General features: G+C 37.8%; 1 long non-coding RNA gene across 8 annotated transcripts; it reads left to right on the top strand.

Moving 5' to 3' along the window:
• Positions 1–1,292: 1,292 nt before the first annotated feature.
• On the top strand, positions 1,293–25,034 carry LOC110894767. 8 transcript variants are annotated; one of them, XR_004875385.1, is made up of 9 exons: positions 1,293–1,926; positions 2,077–2,225; positions 2,309–2,424; positions 22,764–22,856; positions 22,952–23,034; positions 23,170–23,264; positions 23,480–23,745; positions 24,744–24,837; positions 24,925–25,034. It is a non-coding gene; the product is annotated as an uncharacterized LOC110894767 (long non-coding RNA). The 8 variants fall into 8 exon arrangements; XR_004875382.1 differs by having other exon boundaries at positions 24,739–24,837; XR_002566650.2 differs by having other exon boundaries at positions 23,480–23,877; positions 24,739–24,837.
• Positions 25,035–25,662: the final 628 nt, after the last annotated feature.

The raw sequence follows: 25,662 nt of genomic DNA, 5'->3' as shown, positions 1-25,662 counted from the left end.
AGAGATGCTGATAGATCTTTTTACAAAATTGGAAAACGTCCATGATGCAAGGATCAAGAGGATAAGGAGTGATAATGGCACAGAGTTCAAGAATCGGATTCTGGATCTCTACTGTCTTCGAAAGGGAATAGAACATCAATACTCTACTCCTTATACGCCTCAACAGAATGGAGTCGCTGAGAGGAAAAACAGGACGTTGATTGAAGCCGCTAGGACGATGCTTTCAGATTCAAAGCTACCAGTTCTTTTCTGGGGAGAAGCTGTGAATACAGCTTGCTACGTCCTAAACAAAGTTTTAACCGTTAAACGTTTTAACAAAACTTGTCATGAGTTGATGTTTAACGAAAAACCAAACTTAACAGGCTTTGAACCATTTGGATTACCCTGCACCATTGTGCGAAACAAAGATAAACAAAAATTCGGTGAGGTGGCAGACGAAGGCTACTTTCTTGGCTACGTGCCTGGCACACCGAATAAAAAGGGTTTTTAATCTAAAAACTGGCAAAATTGAGGTTGTTTTTAATGTGGAAATTAATTCCTACAAACCTCAACAATCAACGGGTGGTCCTGCTATATTATATGATTATGAAAGTGTTTTTAAATCATTTAATATTCCTGAGGTTTCTGATGCAGATGATTCTCAGCTTATTCAAACAGTGATTGTTGAAGACGATGAAGGTGAGTTCATGCCTAGATCGAATGTTGATATGTCAGATGCTCCGGAAACTTCCCAAGGTGCTGCTGATCCTGATTCAAGTTATAGTGAACCTGAACCCAATCAGGGGGAGGATTTCATTAATCCATTTGCAAATCAGAATATTCAGGGGGAGGTTGGATCAAACCTGGGTGATAATCTGGAAGTCGATGCTGTTTCTACTACACGAGCAAATAGAGATCATCCAGTTGACATGATTCTTGGAGATGCTACTACAGGTGTTCAGACTAGAAGAAGCATTGCAGCGAATTCTGGGTTATTTGTTTCGATTGAGAAAACTGGGATAGTGAACGAGTGCTTGTATAGTTGCTTCATTTCCCAAGAGGAGCCGAAGAACATTCATATCTATACTACTTTAATAAGGATATAGGAAGGACAAAATGGTAATTGAACAATGTGTTGAAAACACCCTCAATGCACAATGTACAACACTTAAAGCACCAAGAAACACAAACAAATTACCCTTCAACTGGTTCATCTACAGCCGTCCATTTTCTCACTTTTTCACACGGATCGCAATCTGAACGGTTGATATTCAGTTCACACGGATCAACTTTTCCATTCCATTCTCTCTCACAACTTCTCACAAAACTTCATCAGACACCTCTCTCTCACTCTCTCTCTCACACTCGGTGACTCAAGAACATCATGCCAGATCTCTCAAGATGCAGTTTCATGACTAGATCTGTGAGGATTTCACTAGATCGATGGTCTGCAATTGTTCTAGGAATCTTGAAAATCTTTCATCATTCAAACGATACCTGAATCTCTAATCCCGCCCAAATCCTTTTCTCTTTGCAGTCCCGGTTCAAATTTTGAATCTCTAATTGAAGCACATGAAACCCTGGCCACATATTTTCACATACATCCCGAAAAGATGAAAAAAAAGGCAGTTGGCACCAAATCACCTCCCATTCTCTTTCGGTTCTCTCTCAATACACTATTACCACACATCGATTAGCCCCTGTTCTTCGTCATCACCAAATGGCACCCAGGTACATCTTCTCTCTGTATAATGCTCTTGAATCATTTTTGTGTTATTAGTTTAGTATTCTACGTTTAAAAGGGTTTTACTGCTACCTAGCAACCTGAAGTTGCAGACCTAGGGTTTTGAATACCCAATTTCAGGCAAAAGAAGATTTATAGAAGAAGTTATGAGCGTTGATCTTTGTGTCAGTTGAGTACAGAGCAGGAGATCGACATTGTTTCGAGTAAGATCCCATATCGTTTTTGTATTTTGTTCTTTGTTTGTGTGGTGTGGGTTTATGAGTAGTGTGTAGTGATGTAGATAAGGTGTTTGATGAAATGTTTAAGTGAGTTTGTTTGGCTGATTATTGTTTTTTGTTTTGGTTTTTGGCCAGATCTGTGATTCCAAGTTGAAGTTTTTGGAAATTGGGAAGACCATGCTGGGATTTCAGAATTCTTAAGAGTAATTCGTTTGTTGCAACTTTGATTTCTTAAAGTCTATGTCTATTTAAGTGTTTCTTGAATTCAAGCACAAGCCCCAAAGGTGTTTATCCATCAACTATTATTATGACTTAGCTATTCAAGGTTGTTGTGATTGTTATGCTCACTAACGATTCTAAAAAACAGTTCCTGGTGATTTCTTGTGCATATTCAAGAGTTTACCCCCCTCATATATCCAAGGATTTCAACCTGGTGAAGCTTTTGTGGTCCGAAATGTGGCTAACCTTGTTCCACCACTAAAGGTATAGAAGTAGATTGACACCAAGTTTTTCACTTTCATAATTTTTCCTCTTGTTCTTTTTAAAATTTTCATTGGGTGGCATACATTTTCAGCAGCCTAATTTCCTTTGAACTGGGTGTCTATTGATCTAGGGTTTGGTTTATGTGGTGGAAAGTTGTTTGTTTTTTGTGGTTTATGTTTGTAGAATAGATTTTGGTTAGGGTTTGAGTTGTTAATCATTGTATTTGATTTGGGTTGTTTTTTGTTAATGTTGTTTGCGATGCATGTTTTTGATACTTCAGAGGGCTGCTACTGTCCGACCCACCTACTAGCGGCCCCGCTTCCCTGCCCCATTTTGTCTTTCGACCATGATGGTCTTCCAACCAACATCACACTCGCAATGAAACAGTATGTCATGTAATAGTCAATCAAGTGCCATCATCCTTAGTTAGCAAAAACATGACAACAGATCCATATGATCGACAATGCAGGTAATTGTTTGCTCTAAAGTTAACCCCATTCTCTTCTTTGTTTGTTATTGATTAAAATCTGTTTTTAAAGCTATGATTGACTAATTTCCTATTGTGTTATAATCGGATTTGTTGTTGTAGCTGATTGAAGATGAATTTAATGATTAATAACTGTTTTGTTAGGCTTTTTTTTTAATTTTGATTGTTATTGATTGAAATCTGCTTATGAACTGTGATTGAATGATTTCATTTTTTTAATCGGATGTGTTTGTTATAGTTGATGAAAGAAGGATTAGATGAATATAACTGTTTTGAACTTTTATCTACTTTTGCATGCTCCTCAAATTTAGAAGACTTTTCGACCACTTTGGTTAGTCAAAGTTCCGTTTGGAACACTCCAAACTTTGGTCAAACATGTGTTTCTATTGTTTATTTTATACGATGCAATCTTTCAACCTCGAGTTTACCTTTGATTTCTCTTTTCACACGCACAACATATCGAACCTTTTCGATACACTTATATACGCATGATTTTCATATAATTTAAATTCATATTCCTTGTAATAACTAGTGGAGATGTATCATCGAGATTGGAGTGACTTCCTTACCTTGACGATTGACTCCACCTGTGACAACTCGTATTTCGGACCTACTTTGATGTAACGTTTGTGCACGATATATGACCTTATGAATTTGAATGAATAGAATGTTATGTGACGTATGTGATTAAATGATTACGTTGATTGATTGAACGCCACGTGTTACATGATTGTATGCGAATGCTTATGACATTACTTGAACCGAATGATAATCCATAAACGGATACAAACCACTCGGTCCATTTAGTGGACTCGAGGCCATGAAATAACCCATGTGGTGTTCGGCCCACATTCCTCTCATACGCATATATGTTCACCATTATCTCTAGGGTTTTAGTTTTTATAAACTTGGCAATTTAGAACTCACACACACACCAAAACTCTCTCGGAACCGAAGGCAATTTTCCCTCTCGAAGCTCCTGTTCATTCGCAACCCTCACCGTCTCGGTTAGTGTTTGATATCGAGTTGTTTGTTAATTGATTTCTTGAATGTTGATGTTAATTGGTGTGTTAATCGGCCATACGTGTTTGTTAACTGGCCGGATATTGTTTGCATAATAACTAAATTGTATGTGATTTCATGGGTTGTGAATATAAGTATGATTGATATGTATGGTTTTTGTGATGCACATGACAATGGGCGGCTGCTAGTGGCTGTATTGATCATATATGTATATGTGTGCATGTAATATAGATTTTTGGTCCAATAATCACTTGAGGTGATTGACAAATGTCGGCCATGATGGATCATTAAGTGTTACTGTTTTGTTTATGTAAATCAAATTCCCATATATTGATTTGACCAAGTAGACTTTTGATAATTTGTGTCAGTATGCATGTTAGGCATATTAAATGGTGAGTTGATGTATGCATTCTGTCATTGGTTGCTTTTGTTTGATTAAAGAATAATTCATAGCCAAATATGATTGGTAAGTGTGGACGGTTCTTGGTGGTTTACCGATTGGATGTTTTGGGCGGCTGAACACATGTGGCCGAAACTTAACCTGGTTGCCAGAATATTGTGTTTTGTGTTTGTTACTTTGATGCTCGAAAGATAAACTTGAACCGAAGGATGGCTTTGACGAAAGTTAAAACGTGAACCGAAAGATAGATAGGGTCGAATGATGGCATTTGGCTCGAAACATACAATTAGTCCGAAAGATACTTGTGAGAACTGTTGGTCGAAAGATCATATATGAGTCGAAGGATATTTGTGTAACTGTAGGTTGAAGGATCTGTAATGTGTCGAAAGATAATAGGGTTTATGCTTTGAATAATGGAACACATGTTTGATTTATTTGACATGGCATGCTTGGGAATGAATGTTAATAATTGTATTCGTGCACACTAACTGATGATTCAATGTGAAATAATACGTGTTGTGCCGATATGCAAACTAACTGTTATGTGAACATTAAATTGCATGCGTATCATTTCAAACATGAACTGAATTGTTATACGTGCATACTATAGGACGTGATTAATTACCAGTGAGTGCATAACCTAGCATACCGAGCAAACCAAGGTGAGTTCACACTCTTACCAAGGCATGGGGTTCCCGGGGTTGGGAATGGGATTGGAAGGTTGATTATATACTCTATTGACTCTATGACTAGACTACCACATCACTATCCTCGGTTGTGAAGGATACCTATAGTTACGAGTAGTCTAGTGGTTAGGAAACGTGGAACACCACCACAGGAAACGTGGAACACCACCACAGGAAACGTGGAACACCACCACAGGAAACGTGGAACACCACCACAGGAAACGTGGAACACCACCACAGGAAACGTGGAACACCACCACAGGAAACGTGGAACACCACCACCAGTAACGTGGAACACCACCACCAGTAAAATATACAAACGGCCCAGTAGAGCCACTTATTACAAACGAACTTACTATTACGCATTTACTTACTGTGAACTCGCTCAACTATTTTGTTGATCCTTTCTCTTACATGCCTTGCAGATCGTTAGGTACTGGGAGCTTGCACTGGAGGCGCGGTTGTTGTGGACTTGGATCGTGAACATCATATGAAACCCATATGATACTTGATACACATTTACATTGGATATTTTTTTATATATACGCTTCCGCTAAACATTGATAACTGACTTATGTTTTGGAAACACCTTTCATATGGATTTGTTTTGAATTATATTGCAATTACTTTTACTTTATACAATGTTCTATATGATTGGTGGCTTGATCCTGGTCAGTCACGCTCCCAAGCGGTGTTACTCCGCAGGTGGATTTTGGGGGTGTGACAGATTGGTATCAGAGCCATTGGTTATAGAGAACTTGGTTTTAATGCAAGGAAAACGTTTTTATTAAAACCAGACTATAACCAGAACAGTGCTCTCAACGATCCACAACGACGCTTCGCTCCACGTGCAAGACTCAACTTCCTAGGTAATAAGGTTTATGTTTATTGCCTACATGCTAGAATTTGCATAGAACTTTGCTCGTAGTATGCTTACATTACTTTGCTCACTACTTGACATTGCATGAGAATACTTATGTGCTTACACTCTTCTGTCATCGCACTATTCGCGAACCTTTCTCACTAATGTTGCCTTTGATGTGAAGATCAATGGCCGCACGAATTACCATGACTCAAGCCCAGCTAGAGGCTCTCGTTGCTGCGGCAGTTGCAGCCGCCCAAGCAGGTAGTATACCCTGCAGTATAGACACTAGGATCTTTAGATCCTACATTAATTCTCGTACTTAACTTTGCCCTATTCGTACACAATAGGTCAACCCGCTCAGCAACAACCTGGGTGCACATTCAAGAATTTCATGGATTGTCGTCCTAGCTCGTTCAGTGGCACGGAAGGAGCAGTTGGACTCCTCCACTGGTTCGAGAAGCTGGAATCAGTATTTGAGATGTGCGAGTGCCCTGAGGCTCGCAAGGTCAAGTTTGCCACCGGTACTTTAGAAGGAATCGCGCTAACCTGGTGGAACGCGCAGGTGCAGATACTTGGGTTGGCAGCTGCTAACGCCACCCCATGGAACGATTTTAAGGAACTCATCAAGCGTGAGTATTGCACGCGTGAAGATATTCACAAGCTCGAAGACGAGCTGTATAATCTGAAGATGGTTGGTTCGGAAATCGAAGCTTTCACCAAGAGGTCAAATGAGTTGGCAGTGCTGTGCCCAACTATGGTAGACCCTCCATACAAGCGAATTGAGTTGTATCTCAAAGGTTTGGCACCAGAAATACAGAGCCACGTTACGTCGGCTAACCTCAACAACATTCAAGAAATTCAGCGTCTCGCTCACCGCATCACAGATCAGGCAGTAGACCAGGGCAAACTACCAAAGCGTATCAGTGCTACCGCTACCGCCACTGCTTCTACTACACTTGCTACTCCCAGCGAAAGTAAGAGAAAATGGGATGGGGATTCTAGCAAGGGGTCAGCATCAGTACAGTCACAAGCCCAACAGCGAAAGACAGACAGCTATCAGAGTCCCAGTCAGCACTCCTCTAGCAGCCACAGACAGGGAGGGTATCGAGGAAACCTTCCGAAGTGTAACACCTGCAACAAACATCACAGTGGCCAGTGTAATAAGGTTCGTTGTCAAAGATGCCTCAAGATGGGTCATGAGGCCAAAGACTGTAGGAGTCCACGGCCTGCAAATCAGAACCAGCAACTCCCACCGCCAGCTCCACAGAACCATCAGCAGCAACCACAGCGTGGAAACCGGGGATGTTTCCAGTGTGGGGCAGAAGGACACTACAAACGCGATTGCCCTCAGTTGAACCAAAATCAGAACCACAACAATAACCAGGGCAACGGGAACAACGACAACAACGGGGGAAACAACAATAACAATGGCAACGAGGCAAGAGGTCGAGTTTTCATGTTAGGAGGAGGAGACGCAATGAACGCTAATTGAACTTATAACTTCTTTTTTTTTGGGTTTTTCATTATTATGTTTCCGCTATTCGAACAAAGTTTGGTTTGAACATCAAATGTCTTGGGTTTTATGAATTATTTTAACTACTATATTTTATGTTTGATGTGATGAATGGTTTGATATTATTGAACACACCTGCCGTATTTACGGACTTTACGAACAGGGTGCGCAAACCTTATCTTGACATGTTCGTTATTGTCTTTATCGACGACATTCTGATCTACTCCAAGAGTCAGGAGGAGCACGAGCAGCACTTACGTCTTATCTTGGAACTCCTCCGAAAGGAACACTTATACGCCAAGTTTTCTAAATGCGACTTCTGGATACGTGAAGTCCACTTCTTAGGCCATGTGGTGAACAAGGATGGGATTCATGTTGATCCATCCAAGATAGATTCAATCAGAAACTGGCCAGCACCACGTACACCGACAGAAATACGCCAATTCTTGGGTTTGGCAGGTTACTACAGGCGATTTATTAAAGACTTCTCCAAGATCGCGCAACCACTCACTATGCTTACACAGAAAGGTGTCGTTTACAGATGGGGTAATACACAGGAGACCGCTTTTCAGTACTTAAAGGATAGGCTTTGCAGCGCGCCTATTCTCTCACTGCCCGAGGGCACAGATGACTTCGTGGTATACTGCGACGCATCTATACAGGGTCTTGGTTGTGTATTGATGCAGCGGGATAAAGTTATCGCATACGCCTCTCGACAACTCAAGGTTCATGAACGGAACTACACGACGCACGATTTAGAGCTGGGAGCTGTTGTTTTCGCGCTTAAGATATGGCGACACTACCTGTACGGTACCAGGTGCACGATTTACACCGATCACAGGAGTCTCGAGCATATTCTTAAGCAAAAGGATTTGAATATGCGTCAATGAAGATGGGTTGAACTTCTGAACGACTACGAATGCGCCATCAAGTATCATCCAGGCAAGGCCAATGTTGTGGCTGATGCCCTCAGTCGGAAAGACACTCTACCTAAGCGCGTGCGAGCGCTACAGCTTACTATTCAGTCCAGTCTTCCTGCACAGATACGAGCTGCTCAGATAGAAGCACTAAAACCCGAAAACGTCAAGGCTGAAGCCTTGCGCGGTTCAAGGCAACAAATGGAACAAAAGGAAGACGGCGCCTACTATGTAACGGGGCGTATTTGGGTCCCACTTTATGGCGGCTTACGCGAACTTGTGATGGATGAAGCGCACAAGTCTCGCTACTCGGTACATCCAGGGTCGGATAAGATGTACCACGATATCAGAACAACTTACTGGTGGCCAAACATGAAAGCTCTTATCGCAACTTACGTCGGCAAGTGTTTAACTTGTGCAAGGGTTAAAATCGAGTACCAGAAACCATCAGGCCTACTTCAGCAACCAGAAATACCACAATGGAAATGGGAGCAAATTTCCATGGATTTTGTTACTGGCCTGCCTAGATCCCAGCGTGGGAATGACACTATCTGGGTGGTCGTTGATCGGCTCACAAAGTCTGCTCACTTCTTGGCTATCAAAGAAACGGATAAGTTTTCTACCCTAGCAGACATCTACATGAAAGAAGTCGTTTCGAGGCACGGAGTGCCCACTTCTATCATTTCGGATCGCGATGCACGATTCACGTCAGAACTATGGCAAGCAATGCATAAATCCTTCGGCTCACGATTAGACATGAGCACAGCATATCATCCTCAGACGGATGGGCAGTCTGAGCGAACTATCCAAACTCTAGAAGACATGCTTCGAGCGTGTGTCATAGACTTCGGCAACGGCTGGGAAAAACATCTCCCTCTGGTGGAGTTCTCGTACAATAACAGTTATCATACCAGCATTCAAGCCGCTCCATTTGAGGCATGGTACGGACGTAAATGCCGGTCACCTCTCTGTTGGGCAGAGGTGGGGGATAGTCAGATTACGGGTCCAGATATTGTTGTGGACGCCACAGAAAAGATAGCACAGATACGTCAACGCATGGCGGCAGCACGCGACCGTCAGAAAGCCTACGCGGATAAGCGTAGAAAACCATTGGAATTTGAGGTCGGGGACCGGGTTTTATTGAAAGTCTCACCCTGGAAGGGTGTGGTTCGATTTGGTAAATGAGACAAACTCAATCCACGGTACGTTGGACCGTTCGAAATCACTGAAAGAATAGGCCCAGTAGCCTACAGATTGAACCTACCAGCTGAACTCGGTGCAGTTCACAATGTATTTCACGTGTCGAGTCTGAAGAAGTGTCTGTCAGATGAGACCCTTATAGTTCCTTTTAAGGAACTCACTATCGACGAGCGGTTGCAGTTCGTCGAGGAACCAGTTGAAATCACAGACCAGGATGTTAAGGTCCTCAAACACAAGAGAATCCCTCTTGACCGAGTTCGTTGGAACTCCAAACGTGGCCCAGAGTACACCTGGGAACGCGAAGACCAGATGACAGAAAAGTACCCCCAGCTATTCTAAACCAATGCATCCACTTCTGAGGCTGAAGCTACTACTACTGAATTTCGGGACGAAATTCCAAATCAACGGGGGGATGATGTGACACCCCAGGAAAACCAGTGAACAATGTAACTTACCTAGCTTCCTCAGTGAGTGCGTACCAAATTTCGGGACGAAATTTCCGATTAGTTGGGGATAATGTGACAACTCGTATTTCGGACCTACTTTGATGTAACGTTTGTGCACGATATATGACCTTATGAATTTGAATGAATAGAATGTTATGTGACGTATGTGATTAAATGATTACGTTGATTGATTGAACGCCACGTGTTACATGATTGTATGCGAATGCTTATGACATTACTTGAACCGAATGATAATCCATAAACGGATACAAACCACTCGGTCCATTTAGTGGACTCGAGGCCATGAAATAACCCATGTGGTGTTCGGCCCACATTCCTCTCATACGCATATATGTTCACCATTATCTCTAGGGTTTTAGTTTTTATAAACTTGGCAATTTAGAACTCACACACACACCAAAACTCTCTCGGAACCGAAGGCAATTTTCCCTCTCGAAGCTCCTGTTCATTCGCAACCCTCACCGTCTCGGTTAGTGTTTGATATCGAGTTGTTTGTTAATTGATTTCTTGAATGTTGATGTTAATTGGTGTGTTAATCGGCCATACGTGTTTGTTAACTGGCCGGATATTGTTTGCATAATAACTAAATTGTATGTGATTTCATGGGTTGTGAATATAAGTATGATTGATATGTATGGTTTTTGTGATGCACATGACAATGGGCGGCTGCTAGTGGCTGTATTGATCATATATGTATATGTGTGCATGTAATATAGATTTTTGGTCCAATAATCACTTGAGGTGATTGACAAATGTCGGCCATGATGGATCATTAAGTGTTACTGTTTTGTTTATGTAAATCAAATTCCCATATATTGATTTGACCAAGTAGACTTTTGATAATTTGTGTCAGTATGCATGTTAGGCATATTAAATGGTGAGTTGATGTATGCATTCTGTCATTGGTTGCTTTTGTTTGATTAAAGAATAATTCATAGCCAAATATGATTGGTAAGTGTGGACGGTTCTTGGTGGTTTACCGATTGGATGTTTTGGGCGGCTGAACACATGTGGCCGAAACTTAACCTGGTTGCCAGAATATTGTGTTTTGTGTTTGTTACTTTGATGCTCGAAAGATAAACTTGAACCGAAGGATGGCTTTGACGAAAGTTAAAACGTGAACCGAAAGATAGATAGGGTCGAATGATGGCATTTGGCTCGAAACATACAATTAGTCCGAAAGATACTTGTGAGAACTGTTGGTCGAAAGATCATATATGAGTCGAAGGATATTTGTGTAACTGTAGGTTGAAGGATCTGTAATGTGTCGAAAGATAATAGGGTTTATGCTTTGAATAATGGAACACATGTTTGATTTATTTGACATGGCATGCTTGGGAATGAATGTTAATAATTGTATTCGTGCACACTAACTGATGATTCAATGTGAAATAATACGTGTTGTGCCGATATGCAAACTAACTGTTATGTGAACATTAAATTGCATGCGTATCATTTCAAACATGAACTGAATTGTTATACGTGCATACTATAGGACGTGATTAATTACCAGTGAGTGCATAACCTAGCATACCGAGCAAACCAAGGTGAGTTCACACTCTTACCAAGGCATGGGGTTCCCGGGGTTGGGAATGGGATTGGAAGGTTGATTATATACTCTATTGACTCTATGACTAGACTACCACATCACTATCCTCGGTTGTGAAGGATACCTATAGTTACGAGTAGTCTAGTGGTTAGGAAACGTGGAACACCACCACAGGAAACGTGGAACACCACCACAGGAAACGTGGAACACCACCACAGGAAACGTGGAACACCACCACAGGAAACGTGGAACACCACCACAGGAAACGTGGAACACCACCACAGGAAACGTGGAACACCACCACCAGTAACGTGGAACACCACCACCAGTAAAATATACAAACGGCCCAGTAGAGCCACTTATTACAAACGAACTTACTATTACGCATTTACTTACTGTGAACTCGCTCAACTATTTTGTTGATCCTTTCTCTTACATGCCTTGCAGATCGTTAGGTACTGGGAGCTTGCACTGGAGGCGCGGTTGTTGTGGACTTGGATCGTGAACATCATATGAAACCCATATGATACTTGATACACATTTACATTGGATATTTTTTTATATATACGCTTCCGCTAAACATTGATAACTGACTTATGTTTTGGAAACACCTTTCATATGGATTTGTTTTGAATTATATTGCAATTACTTTTACTTTATACAATGTTCTATATGATTGGTGGCTTGATCCTGGTCAGTCACGCTCCCAAGCGGTGTTACTCCGCAGGTGGATTTTGGGGGTGTGACACCACCCCTCTTCCCTTAAAACGACTTCACCAACGAGTTAGGGGTGATTCCCTTACTTAGGTGACCGTTACCCAAAACTCCTCTTTCAAAATATTTTATTATGCAAACCCGATCATGTTTTATACCTAAATCATTTAGCACTATTCAAAATACCTACTTATACCGATTTCAAAATACATTGTTTATCAAACGTACTTCTTATTCTACCATCCATTTTCACTCAAATCATATACACGAGATTCTTAATCAGGTCTTAAAACATTTTATTTCACGAATTTCAAAACCTTATGAAATGCTACCTATCAATTAATCGGTCTAATGAATCTCTTGCCCATGAACTTCACATCTGATTTATTAACTGAAACACGTTCACATTATATCATCATACTAGAGACTTCCACTCTTAATCGAAATCAAACTAACCTTTCTCAATTACTTATAAGACCTCATAGATGTTATATGACCGTTTACCAAATACTCTTTCCAACATCAATAATTCCTTTGTTAAAATTATTTTTAAACAATCACTAAGTTCTTTTACTAAATTTCTTTTCTAAGGGTCGACGTTTTCACAAGAACTTTCAAAGTCCAAAAATTTTCATGTTTTGATGCAAATGAAACAAACCCGTTATTTAAAAAAAAAAAAAAAAAAAAAACCTTCTCTACAACGCTTAACTCGTCATCCAAATTTCAAAACACGTGGGCTAGAAGACTTCATGGGGACCGACAATTTTCAACATACGTGAACTCCTTTTTTTTTTTTTAAACAAAAGTAGCATTTTAATCATTACAAAATACGTTAAACATGACCAATGAGTACTTTATGTTCCTTTACATATACAAACTATATTCTACCTTTCAAACCAAGCTCAATCTAATTTTGATTCGACAAACTCAACGTTTTGTTTAAACAACTATACATGCACATCATCATACACATTTTAGTCGATATCTCGCGATAACATCATTTATATCGTTCGTATCTACATACTTAACCTTTTTTTTCTCCGCAATGTCTCAACGTACACCATATACGCAATATTTATTTTTCATACCTACACCTATGTTCATACGTTTTATGCTTGTACTCATACACATACTACTTATACGTTTTACGCTTCTGCTTGTACACATACTACTTACACGTTTTATGTTTATGCTCATACATACATGCGTATTCATACTTAAACTTGTGCCCATACTTTCATCCTTACTCATGATTCGTACATTCGTACCTATACGCGAGCGTAATCCGAGGGATTCGCTTACGTGGGTCCCATACATGCTTAAACATAAACATGCTTACATACGACATTCTTCTACGTACACATTCTTATTTTCAAATTCATGTATACCTTGATTCATACATAACTAGTACAAGCTATGTGGATCATGCGACAATCAGTATAATCGCGGGTGCACACGGGATTATAGTGATAGGCGTATGAGAACCATAGAGTGTACTACTGTGTATGGTAAGACACGGAACGTAACATGACCCCAAGTAACGAAACGAACGTAATGTGGTTAAAACATGGTGGATACGCCGCTCGTACTTCCTATATATAAGTGTTTTCACCATGTTACCAAACTTTCGTAAAACGTGCCATGAGAAATTCAGTGTGTTGCAGACCTTTTGGACCTAATACAACTTCACGCAACTCACAAACGCATTATATCCGATTATTCATGACGAGACTTCATCCTTAACACACTACGTTCATCTATCCAACACTTATGCTATTCACATACTTGTACTCTTTAAGAGTCATTCGTTCATTCTATACTCGTATTATTTTATACAAAACTCGTTCGCAATCCAGCTTGTTTAAACATTTGAGTCCTAACTTACCTCGTTACCTATAAAATAGCCTCCCTATTCTTGATTCTTGTGAAACTATACTTAGTATACCTCTATTGCTTTATTTAAAGTAACAAACCTTTTCGTTCCTCTCAATAAACAGGTTTTACGAAAGTATGATTTTTTTATACTATCCTTAAAAACTTCCCCTTGCAAATCTACCTTGACGTTCTCCAAAATTTGGTACTTTTCAAAACTTTCAAACTTCCCAAGTTTCAATTCTTAATGATCACCTTTATGCCAAAAACTCTTTCAAGCCTTCCTCTTGAATAAATTTCGGGACGAAATTTCCTAAAGAAGGGGAGACTGTAACGCCCTGCGTTTTCAAACTTCCTACATTTAGAAACCTTACGTGAAATTCTAACTTTGGAAATCTTGTGTTCTTATAACCATTCTTTCATTGTAATCGTTGTAAAATACGGAACTTGCTTCGTAAATAAAACTTGTACATTACACTTTTTACCTAGTTAAATCATGTTTTATTTCATATTTCACCTTGTTACAAGTTAGGGGAAACATTGTTGCACATTATTACACAACTTAACTAACAAAATTACTCATTATAATGTTTTAAAAAAATAAAAAAAATAAAGAAATATGGCAGCCCCAATTCAGCAAAATTCAGCCCATGTAGTTGGGTTTTGTGGGCTAGTTTTAAGGTGTAACCCCTTCTAAACACTTCCAAAGCCCAACCCATTGAAACCCTAATCCTTCCCCCTATAAATACCCCTTATAACCAGCCTCCCTACCACTTTTACAACCCTAAAAACTCACAAAACATCCACCAAACCGTAGCTGAAAGCAAGGGTTCAAGTAGATTGACACCCCTTCACGAAAATGAGCATAACTTACTCAATTCTTATCCGATTCACTCGATTCTTTTTCCTACTTGCTTGTATAATCATGGGGTTCGATTCCTAGACTTCTCCTTGGAGAAATCAGACCTGGAAATGCCCCGAAATAGTCCATAAACTTTCTGTTTGTTTTTATGTTCATCAAAAACTTGTTTAAACCTATGCAACTTGTGTCCAACACATCTCATACCTATGTCCTAATGCTTACAACTTATCCCATGGTTGGTTAAGCTTAAAAACAAGGTTGAGACATTTAAAATCAGAGGATTAAACCTCATAAACTTGGTGTTTTGTTTAGGGTTTTTAACCCACAAGTCATGTCAAACTTTGTCTTTGATACATGAGTGATTATGGAACAACTTGGGTTGTCCAAACATACAATCCTCACATGATTTGATGATTTCTCTTAGTTAGTGTGTATATTTCTTATTCTTTATTGTATGTTCATGACCCTCCTTGGTTGTTTTTTTTACATCAAGTGTAGTGGTGAACACATAGAGGTGCCTAAATGGAAGACTTGATCTTCCTACCTCCTACATGACTTCTATGACATTTAGAGGTACCAAAATGAAGATTTTAATCTTCTACCTCATGCTTGAACTATTGGACATATATTATATAACCTAAATATATTATTCGAATAATCGAATCTTTGATGATGAACTAGTGTTCATATGTCGGGGTACTAGATTACATCATCCTAGACTATGATAACTTGTCACGATTCTAATGGAACCTTGTTCCATGAAAACATCTAAACTCCTTCGAGTTTCCTAGTGTCAAGAACAAGCATCATATGTACTAAATGATTATTTTCCATGTTATTCTCATATCTTATTTTTTATGTTGTTTTAAACACCGAATCTCGACTCTAAACATACTTGAACCTTAACCCTTATACATTCGGACTCTAAATCTCTACTCGTCAACAATTGGATAATCGGAAAACATATGCAAACTTTGTGAGTATACTCGTATTTTCCCCTTTTTTTACTTTTACCACTTTTGGGGTGTAACATGTTTATCTATCAACAAACTTACACATGAACATTTTGCTTAAACACATGAACATTCCTACAACATGCTTGTATACATGATGGCTTGATACTTTAAACTTGGGTGAAACTTATGTGTTGAATTTATCATTAACTTCGTACGAGCCAAACCTTGACATATGTAGCGCTATAGGATTAACGACCCGCCTCTACTGAAACTTTGGTTATGTCATGAGCAAGTTGCGTTTTCTTGGTTTGATATGTTAGACACATGCCATGTTTAAATGTTTATCTTGAATCACATGCTTGCTATGAGGAATTGTTCAAACTTATCTTTTGCTATGTACGTATCAAACTTGTATACTCGCCTTTGCTTTTGCATTGAACTTTATTTTAAACATGTTACAGGTTGAGGACGATGATGCTATGAAATGAAGTAGCGTTGATGCCTAGATACACATATAGACGTTAGGGTTTAAAATGTTGTATCAAAATTTTGTTATGTTATCATGTTGTTTTGTTAAAATTGTCGTATTTGAATTTCTTGTAATGTTGACTATTTGAAGTTATGAAATGAAATGAAATTTGGATTTTCTAAATATTGTCACAAATAGCGTTATGATGTCTCTAGCAATCTTCACACTTCGTCTCATCCCGATGTTTCCGCCATTGGTTGGGGTGTGACAGATTGGTATCAGAGCCATAACTATAGGGAATTAGGAAAAGTAGGAATGCTTTAGCCTAGTCTATAGTTTTAGAACCTTATTCGTATGCTTTGCTTGGACTACTACATGATACTTTATTTGTTACTTATTTATGCTCTTTTAAACATGTATGTTACTCATGTGTAATATTCGACATGTTATTCTTACGCATTAATGCTTGTTTTATTATGTGTTAACACTTGTTTCGTTGTTCGATTCTTTATGTGTTATTCTTGACATATTTCTCTATGTGTTAATACTTGTTTTATTTCATTATTTAAGTATCATCCTTGATATGCTTTCTTATGTGTTTATACTTGTTTGTGTATCTCCTTCGACATACACTTCCCTCATGCATTTTACTCGATTATTCTAAATCCGACAACACTCATATTGTACAAATGAGACGAATTCACCAAAATAGGCGTGAAACCCACAATTTGGTGAACGACTCTCAATCTACCTATTCTTTTTTTTTACACGAGATATCGCGATTAAGCTAGGAGTGAAATCCACATCTTAATGGTAAATCTCAAATTTCAAGTTCTAGTGGACCCTCGTCAACACGTCGAAATTAAATTTTGACCCGACGAGTACCAACCACACTTAGGATACGAAATCGTCAAGTTAGGGGTGAAACCCGCACCTTGTCGACTAGTTCCACTCCTTGGCTTTTTTTCATAAATCCCGCCAAGTCTCGAAATTTCGATTGATTTGGGACATGTAGTAACCGGAAGGGTAAATACCGTTAACCGACTTGTCGGCGAGAGTATTTTACCTATTAGGCCAAAGCATGCTCCTCAAATTTAGAAGACTTTTCGACCACTTTGGTTAGTCAAAGTTCCGTTTGGAACACTCCAAACTTTGGTCAAACATGTGTTTCTATTGTTTATTTTATACGATGCAATCTTTCAACCTCGAGTTTACCTTTGATTTCTCTTTTCACACGCACAACATATCGAACCTTTTCGATACACTTATATACGCATGATTTTCATATAATTTAAATTCATATTCCTTGTAATAACTAGTGGAGATGTATCATCGAGATTGGAGTGACTTCCTTACCTTGACGATTGACTCCACCCCTCTTCCCTTAAAACGACTTCACCAACGAGTTAGGGGTGATTCCCTTACTTAGGTGACCGTTACCCAAAACTCCTCTTTCAAAATATTTTATTATGCAAACCCGATCATGTTTTATACCTAAATCATTTATCACTATTCAAAATACCTACTTATACCGATTTCAAAATACATTGTTTATCAAACGTACTTCTTATTCTACCATCCATTTTCACTCAAATCATATACACGAGATTCTTAATCAGGTCTTAAAACATTTTATTTCACGAATTTCAAAACCTTATGAAATGCTACCTATCAATTAATCGGTCTAATGAATCTCTTGCCCATGAACTTCACATCTGATTTATTAACTGAAACACGTTCACATTATATCATCATACTAGAGACTTCCACTCTTAATCGAAATCAAACTAACCTTTCTCAATTACTTATAAGACCTCATAGATGTTATATGACCGTTTACCAAATACTCTTTCCAACATCAATAATTCCTTTGTTAAAATTATTTTTAAACAATCACTAAGTTCTTTTACTAAATTTCTTTTCTAAGGGTCGACGTTTTCACAAGAACTTTCAAAGTCCAAAAATTTTCATGTTTTGATGCAAATGAAACAAACCCGTTATTTAAAAAAAAAAAAAAAAAAAAAAAAACCTTCTCTACAACGCTTAACTCGTCATCCAAATTTCAAAACACGTGGGCTAGAAGACTTCATGGGGACCGACAATTTTCAACATACGTGAACTCCTTTTTTTTTTTTTAAACAAAAGTAGCATTTTAATCATTACAAAATACGTTAAACATGACCAATGAGTACTTTATGTTCCTTTACATATACAAACTATATTCTACCTTTCAAACCAAGCTCAATCTAATTTTGATTCGACAAACTCAACGTTTTGTTTAAACAACTATACATGCACATCATCATACACATTTTAGTCGATATCTCGCGATAACATCATTTATATCGTTCGTATCTACATACTTAACCTTTTTTTTCTCCGCAATGTCTCAACGTACACCATATACGCAATATTTATTTTTCATACCTACACCTATGTTCATACGTTTTATGCTTGTACTCATACACATACTACTTATACGTTTTACGCTTCTGCTTGTACACATACTACTTACACGTTTTATGTTTATGCTCATACATACATGCGTATTCATACTTAAACTTGTGCCCATACTTTCATCCTTACTCATGATTCGTACATTCGTACCTATACGCGAGCGTAATCCGAGGGATTCGCTTACGTGGGTCCCATACATGCTTAAACATAAACATGCTTACATACGACATTCTTCTACGTACACATTCTTATTTTCAAATTCATGTATACCTTGATTCATACATAACTAGTACAAGCTATGTGGATCATGCGACAATCAGTATAATCGCGGGTGCACACGGGATTATAGTGATAGGCGTATGAGAACCATAGAGTGTACTACTGTGTATGGTAAGACACGGAACGTAACATGACCCCAAGTAACGAAACGGACGTAATGTGGTTAAAACATGGTGGATACGCCGCTCGTACTTCCTATATATAAGTGTTTTCACCATGTTACCAAACTTTCGTAAAACGTGCCATGAGAAATTCAGTGTGTTGCAGACCTTTTGGACCTAATACAACTTCACGCAACTCACAAACGCATTATATCCGATTATTCATGACGAGACTTCATCCTTAACACACTACGTTCATCTATCCAACACTTATGCTATTCACATACTTGTACTCTTTAAGAGTCATTCGTTCATTCTATACTCGTATTATTTTATACAAAACTCGTTCGCAATCCAGCTTGTTTAAACATTTGAGTCCTAACTTACCTCGTTACCTATAAAATAGCCTCCCTATTCTTGATTCTTGTGAAACTATACTTAGTATACCTCTATTGCTTTATTTAAAGTAACAAACCTTTTCGTTCCTCTCAATAAACAGGTTTTACGAAAGTATGATTTTTTTATATTATCCTTAAAAACTTCCCCTTGCAAATCTACCTTGACGTTCTCCAAAATTTGGTACTTTTCAAAACTTTCAAACTTCCCAAGTTTCAATTCTTAATGATCACCTTTATGCCAAAAACTCTTTCAAGCCTTCCTCTTGAATAAATTTCGGGACGAAATTTCCTAAAGAAGGGGAGACTGTAACGCCCTGCGTTTTCAAACTTCCTACATTTAGAAACCTTACGTGAAATTCTAACTTTGGAAATCTTGTGTTCTTATAACCATTCTTTCATTGTAATCGTTGTAAAATACGGAACTTGCTTCGTAAATAAAACTTGTACATTACACTTTTTACCTAGTTAAATCATGTTTTATTTCATATTTCACCTTGTTACAAGTTAGGGGAAACATTGTTGCACATTATTACACAACTTAACTAACAAAATTACTCATTATAATGTTTTAAAAAAATAAAAAAAATAAAGAAATATGGCAGCCCCAATTCAGCAAAATTCAGCCCATGTAGTTGGGTTTTGTGGGCTAGTTTTAAGGTGTAACCCCTTCTAAACACTTCCAAAGCCCAACCCATTGAAACCCTAATCCTTCCCCCTATAAATACCCCTTATAACCAGCCTCCCTACCACTTTTACAACCCTAAAAACTCACAAAACATCCACCAAACCGTAGCTGAAAGCAAGGGTTCAAGTAGATTGACACCCCTTCACGAAAATGAGCATAACTTACTCAATTCTTATCCGATTCACTCGATTCTTTTTCCTACTTGCTTGTATAATCATGGGGTTCGATTCCTAGACTTCTCCTTGGAGAAATCAGACCTGGAAATGCCCCGAAATAGTCCATAAACTTTCTGTTTGTTTTTATGTTCATCAAAAACTTGTTTAAACCTATGCAACTTGTGTCCAACACATCTCATACCTATGTCCTAATGCTTACAACTTATCCCATGGTTGGTTAAGCTTAAAAACAAGGTTGAGACATTTAAAATCAGAGGATTAAACCTCATAAACTTGGTGTTTTGTTTAGGGTTTTTAACCCACAAGTCATGTCAAACTTTGTCTTTGATACATGAGTGATTATGGAACAACTTGGGTTGTCCAAACATACAATCCTCACATGATTTGATGATTTCTCTTAGTTAGTGTGTATATTTCTTATTCTTTATTGTATGTTCATGACCCTCCTTGGTTGTTTTTTTTTACATCAAGTGTAGTGGTGAACACATAGAGGTGCCTAAATGGAAGACTTGATCTTCCTACCTCCTACATGACTTCTATGACATTTAGAGGTACCAAAATGAAGATTTTAATCTTCTACCTCATGCTTGAACTATTGGACATATATTATATAACCTAAATATATTATTCGAATAATCGAATCTTTGATGATGAACTAGTGTTCATATGTCGGGGTACTAGATTACATCATCCTAGACTATGATAACTTGTCACGATTCTAATGGAACCTTGTTCCATGAAAACATCTAAACTCCTTCGAGTTTCCTAGTGTCAAGAACAAGCATCATATGTACTAAATGATTATTTTCCATGTTATTCTCATATCTTATTTTTTATGTTGTTTTAAACACCGAATCTCGACTCTAAACATACTTGAACCTTAACCCTTATACATTCGGACTCTAAATCTCTACTCGTCAACAATTGGATAATCGGAAAACATATGCAAACTTTGTGAGTATACTCGTATTTTCCCCTTTTTTTACTTTTACCACTTTTGGGGTGTAACATGTTTATCTATCAACAAACTTACACATGAACATTTTGCTTAAACACATGAACATTCCTACAACATGCTTGTATACATGATGGCTTGATACTTTAAACTTGGGTGAAACTTATGTGTTGAATTTATCATTAACTTCGTACGAGCCAAACCTTGACATATGTAGCGCTATAGGATTAACGACCCGCCTCTACTGAAACTTTGGTTATGTCATGAGCAAGTTGCGTTTTCTTGGTTTGATATGTTAGACACATGCCATGTTTAAATGTTTATCTTGAATCACATGCTTGCTATGAGGAATTGTTCAAACTTATCTTTTGCTATGTACGTATCAAACTTGTATACTCGCCTTTGCTTTTGCATTGAACTTTATTTTAAACATGTTACAGGTTGAGGACGATGATGCTATGAAATGAAGTAGCGTTGATGCCTAGATACACATATAGACGTTAGGGTTTAAAATGTTGTATCAAAATTTTGTTATGTTATCATGTTGTTTTGTTAAACTTGTCGTATTTGAATTTCTTGTAATGTTGACTATTTGAAGTTATGAAATGAAATGAAATTTGGATTTTCTAAATATTGTCACAAATAGCGTTATGATGTCTCTAGCAATCTTCACACTTCGTCTCATCCCGATGTTTCCGCCATTGGTTGGGGTGTGACAGGTTAGGGTTTGAGTTGTTAATCATTGTATTTGATTTGGGTTGTTTTTTGTTAATGTTGTTTGCGATGCATGTTTTTGATACTTCAGAGGGCTGCTACTGTCCGACCCACCTACTAGCGGCCCCGCTTCCCTGCCCCATTTTGTCTTTCGACCATGATGGTCTTCCAACCAACATCACACTCGCAATGAAACAGTATGTCATGTAATAGTCAATCAAGTGCCATCATCCTTAGTTAGCAAAAACATGACAACAGATCCATATGATCGACAATGCAGGTAATTGTTTGCTCTAAAGTTAACCCCATTCTCTTCTTTGTTTGTTATTGATTAAAATCTGTTTTTAAAGCTATGATTGACTAATTTCCTATTGTGTTATAATCGGATTTGTTGTTGTAGCTGATTGAAGATGAATTTAATGATTAATAACTGTTTTGTTAGGCTTTTTTTTTAATTTTGATTGTTATTGATTGAAATCTGCTTATGAACTGTGATTGAATGATTTCATTTTTTTAATCGGATGTGTTTGTTATAGTTGATGAAAGAAGGATTAGATGAATATAACTGTTTTGAACTTTTATCTACTTTTGCAGCTGACTCCACAGATTCTCCGAAAATTGACAGTTTTTGGTGGGGCTGAGACATCAGTACAGCCCGAGCAAAGAGAGGGAACCATTCCAACTGGAGTAAGTTTCCTATATATATATATATATATACACACTATACATGTAAGAGGTGATATTGGCCCGTTTACCTTTAAAATGAGTCGATTTGGGTTCAGTTTCGGTGGGCTGAGTTGCAGGTCACAAGGTAGAGGTTGTGGTGATATTTGTGCAGTTCAAAACAAGTCAGATTGGGGTATTGGTGAGTCTTGATGCTGTTAGATTCGAAGATGCTTTTCATTATATTTCACATTTTTAATCATCAATGGTGTTTATTGGTGAATTTTATTTTCACATATTTGTTCTGATTAAGCATGAAAGTTGTAAAAATGGTCAGGGACCTGGATGTGGGGAAGATGAGTCTTTTCTGATGGTCAATCTACTGCTTATAGAAGTTATATTGAAAGGTTCATGGCCCTTGATGAACTTTAGGTGAATGTACCCTTATAATTCTGTAATTGTTTCATTGCATTGAGTGATTTGATATTCACATGATAATCAATGTGTTACACAATTGGCTATTTGAAATTTTGTTATTTGCTTTTTAAAATGTAAAGAAGTGAATTCATTCAATGAGTTATGTATGGTTTTAAAAAACATTAACTACCAGTTCTTGATTTGGGTTGCATAATGTGCTATATTTGCAGTCTGATCCAAACTCAAAGAGCCTGAAGATCGGTGACCTTTGGTGGCAACGGTCATGAAGAAACTATGGTAGCAGTCGGAATCAAGACTAGATGGAAGTGGTTTTGGGTTGCTAGGGTTCTGTCATGAACCCAGGTAGTGCTGACGCCTTAGAAGAGCTCTATGATGATTAGGGGTTGATTCCAGGTACTCAAGAACATAATAAGATAGATGGCTCCTTTCATCCAGTTTTGGTCGTTCATCGGGTGCCGTTACGAAACCAAAGACGGTTGGGCATTGTCTCTTCACTCTTGAATTATCATTCGTAGCCTTATCCAGTTTCTGTTTGTCGATTTGTATAGTCGTGGATTTGGCGATTAACGCTAACTAAAACAATGCCGGCTATTAGGGATTGGTTATGGTATGTCTACTGGTCTGATTCCTTTCATTGCTGATATACAGTCTGAACATAGGTAACTTTAATTCAATCATTAGTGCAGCAGTCCGGTTTGTCGATTGTTCATTGTCACCGCCTATTGGTTTTTAGATACTATTTTCTAAGTGTGTTTGGTTGATTGAATAGACTTGATTTAGAGTTTGGGCAAAGGGGTTGTTTTGTGATTTTTCTATTATGTAATGTTATAATATTATATGAAGTTACTAAGTTCAATACAAAATTTTGGGTTACAAATTAGCTAAATTGTCGTTTGGAATGGTCTATTTGGTGACTGCTTATTCGGTTTGATTATCTGCTTATTGTGTTTTGTTGCAGTAATAACATGGCAAAAGTGCCCAAACCACAGGGACCAAAATGGCAGTTTACTCTTTTAAAAATGAAAATGATACTCTTGATTCATTGATTTATGAAGATTCGGGTTCTTCAGATTTATATTTATTTATGTGGTAATAACACAATAGGCTGCTCTGATTCATTTAGTGATTTTTTTTTTTTCCGAAAAAGGGACCAAATTTCTTTTTCTTAGATTATCTTTTGTTATGTGATTTGCTAAAAAGTTGTTTTGTGGGTTCATTTAATTATTTAGTGAGTAATGTGGAGTTGTGGAATGAACCATTAACTATGTTTTCTGTAAAGGCCTACTAACTAAAATACATAGATTGGTATCGGCTGCTGTTGATTGTGGCTTGACAATTTGGTTACTCTGTTTTAACCGATTTTGTTTCTTGATTGATATTGTGTTGCAAATTTTAAAATGACAATAATGGTCCATGGAGACTAAAAAATGGCATCCAGTTTGGTTTATACGACATTTTTTCAATATAGGTCAGATCTATCATACAATGTGGATAAAAAAGCTTTCAAAGTGATAAATCCTAGAAGAAGCCTAGAGGAGGAATATCTAATCTGGACTATCAAGCAAAGGTAGCACTTATTACTCATATAAAGTTTCTTCTTGGATACACTGTTAAAAAAATAATGCTAAAATACAATTTTATTTCATTATTCCAGATCATTACAACCTGGTGGATAACATGAAAGAATAGTTATATTCTCCACAAGGGAAAATCTTCTTAGAATCTCCCAATTTGTTTTGGTTTCATTAGACGGATATTACAACCTTTTTTTAAAATGACAAACAACGTTTTAGTTTTCATACAATAAAGAAGATACGCGAATCAAAGGGCTTCTTGAAAATATTGAAGAGTTGAGGATAAACTTTGATTCATTCGAAAGTCCGAATCTTAAAATGAAGAACCTTTATGAAGGAGAGGAAACAACTGATGCTGAAAGACACACCAAGCCATCAAACAAACCTCAAGCTTAGATCCATATCCGTGCAAGTTTTGATATGGGTGATGCCATTGAATTTATTTGTGAATTGCATGATTTTAATTTAATTTACTCGCCTCATTTACGTTTTAAGATCTTGAAGGTTGTAAATTTGAGCATTTGGGATCATCATTCCATAAAATTTGCACTTTTTAGCATTGTTTATGTTTGGTTGCTGAACTTGTAGACTCTGATTGAAGTGCCTTCTATGCCGAGTGCTTAGTGGATAGTCATAGTATAATGAACTGAACCTTGCCCTTCTCAGATTAAGTTTATTATTTACAAGAGTCGGTGTGTGATAATTCTGCACATTATCGTCAGATCCGTAAGACTCATGACATAGATAGACCACCGAAGCTACAACTAAAAAAATTAACAAAAATATATTACCAAAGAATTGATAAACTATCAGAAAAA

This window comes from Helianthus annuus, chromosome 12 (genome assembly GCF_002127325.2).
Source record: "Helianthus annuus cultivar XRQ/B chromosome 12, HanXRQr2.0-SUNRISE, whole genome shotgun sequence".
Taxonomy (NCBI): Eukaryota; Viridiplantae; Streptophyta; class Magnoliopsida; order Asterales; family Asteraceae; genus Helianthus; species Helianthus annuus.
The sequence above is the reverse complement of the archived record's forward strand: the minus strand, read 5'-3'. Positions and strand labels throughout refer to the sequence as shown.